Raw genomic sequence first — 1,975 nt, 5'->3', positions numbered from 1 at the left:
ATCTATATTAAATACAAGCTATTCCCCCAGAAACACTATAGTGACTAATTACTTTTAAACACACTGTATCTCCTTTCATTCCTTTCCCTTCTCATTAGCATGAAATATTTCATTGTTGGGCAAGCTAAATTCTCAAATGCATCTACAAAAGAAATTTAGACAAGGGCAACAGTAATTGAGCAATGCATCCCTGAAAAGAACTGCACCATAAACTGTGCTACATCTTTGTGCTACAGTGCAAAATATAAAATGTAATAGAAAAAAGTAAAAATCTAAACATTTTTAAAAGTCTGTTCCTCCAAAATACCAGTTAAACATGAGAGCTGTTACTCATTCTTAAAAAAAAAGTTTACAGTAGTCCGAGAAGTCTGCCATAGGAAACAATCCAGAAAGACACTCTTTTTTTTATTATTTTTATCTGAAGTGGTGCTGCATATGCAAAAATACTATACGGGACATATCCCACAGCAACATGTTAAACAGGATTATTTATATGCTTTAGAGTAGCTATTTGAATACATGACAGTATTTAAAAAGATCAAAGTAAGTTACTGAGTGTGAAAGGTATTAGGAAGCTCCATAAAACTTGAGTGACAGACATAATTTATGTAAAATACATATTACTGCTGTTTATTTTACCAAATAAGTAAAAAGTAAACATGTAAAAAAGAATTAAATTTTAAAGTTTGAGCAGCCATCAGTTATTACATTTGGCTACTATATTAAAAACATTTTGTAAAGAAAAGGAGGTTCTGACGTTCTTTGGTCCTTATTTTCTCTCTACCATTTCAATAATGTTAGTATCCCTGCTTTGCACAGAAGTGAAAACACCCTATCAATAAATGGGTGAATTACCTGCAGAAGTAACATTCAAGGGCAGAAATAATGCACACGTGCATCCAAGGCTTCACATCATATAAGTCTGCACCCCACACCGTGATAGCCAAGGACAAATGCGGCACCCAAGAGACAGCAAAGAGCAAAAAGCAGAGCAACAAAGAGCAGAGAGAAGGGAAGTTCAGTAATCTAGGCAGGCATATCAGATGAAGCACAGGAATCAGACTCAAAGTTCTCTTTACAGAAGGGCTCAAGATATTAAAAACATGAGGAGTGTGCAAGAACCATTTGTACATTAAGTTTTGAGATACACACAGAAAGGAAGTTTAGTTGAGACTGTGCACAGGTAGGGTGTAATCAGTATTAAAGCAGATACAAAGAACCATGAATTTTGTCTTGCCATCTCAAGTGATTAACTTCCTGTGCACTCTTTTTACTCCAGTTTGCCTGGAAGAGTGCACACCATGTTTAAGGCAGAGTTTTTCTCCCCTTATCACCTGTCTTGCCATTCCCAGGTGTCTCAAAGACTGTATGACAAGGTTCTGATAATTTCTATATTTATTTCCATGTTTAGCAACTGCTCTTAAAAAGCTTGAATATGGCCTTTAAAAGTATAGTTTACTATAGCCAAACATAACGTACTAATTCCAGGAATGCTAATTAGGCCTTTCTGGATTACCTTTAAGGAGCAACATTTTAAAGCGTTAGCTTCTAATCACCTCAGCAATTAGCACTCCTTTCATTTTAATGCAGAGAAAGGTTTTACTCACACAGATTATCATTTCTATGAATAAATGACATTATCCAAAAATTGAACAGACTCATATGTCAGACGCTTCATACCTTTTCTGAATATTAGCACAAAAAGCAAGGTTCATGAGACCACAGCAAGAAATTTATTTTGACATAACAGTCCTTCTGCTACAGTTCACTCCAAACTAAAAAAGAAGCATGATCTGCGGTAAAGAAGTAATATTCAACCACAGTGTATTTCTTCTTTACATAGTTTAACTCCATGCTTCATTCTCTACAGCCTCAAGGGGGGAAGGTGATGGTTGTGGAGGGGAAATCAACAAGAGACTAGAAAATTAAGCCTTTTTGGGGACTGTTAGTAGTGAAACCCAGCAGAATCTAGTAC

This window comes from Phaethon lepturus, unplaced genomic scaffold (assembly GCF_000687285.1).
Source record: "Phaethon lepturus isolate BGI_N335 unplaced genomic scaffold, ASM68728v1 scaffold6443, whole genome shotgun sequence".
In the NCBI taxonomy this organism is placed as follows: Eukaryota; Metazoa; Chordata; class Aves; order Phaethontiformes; family Phaethontidae; genus Phaethon; species Phaethon lepturus.
The sequence above is the reverse complement of the archived record's forward strand: the minus strand, read 5'-3'. Positions refer to the sequence as shown.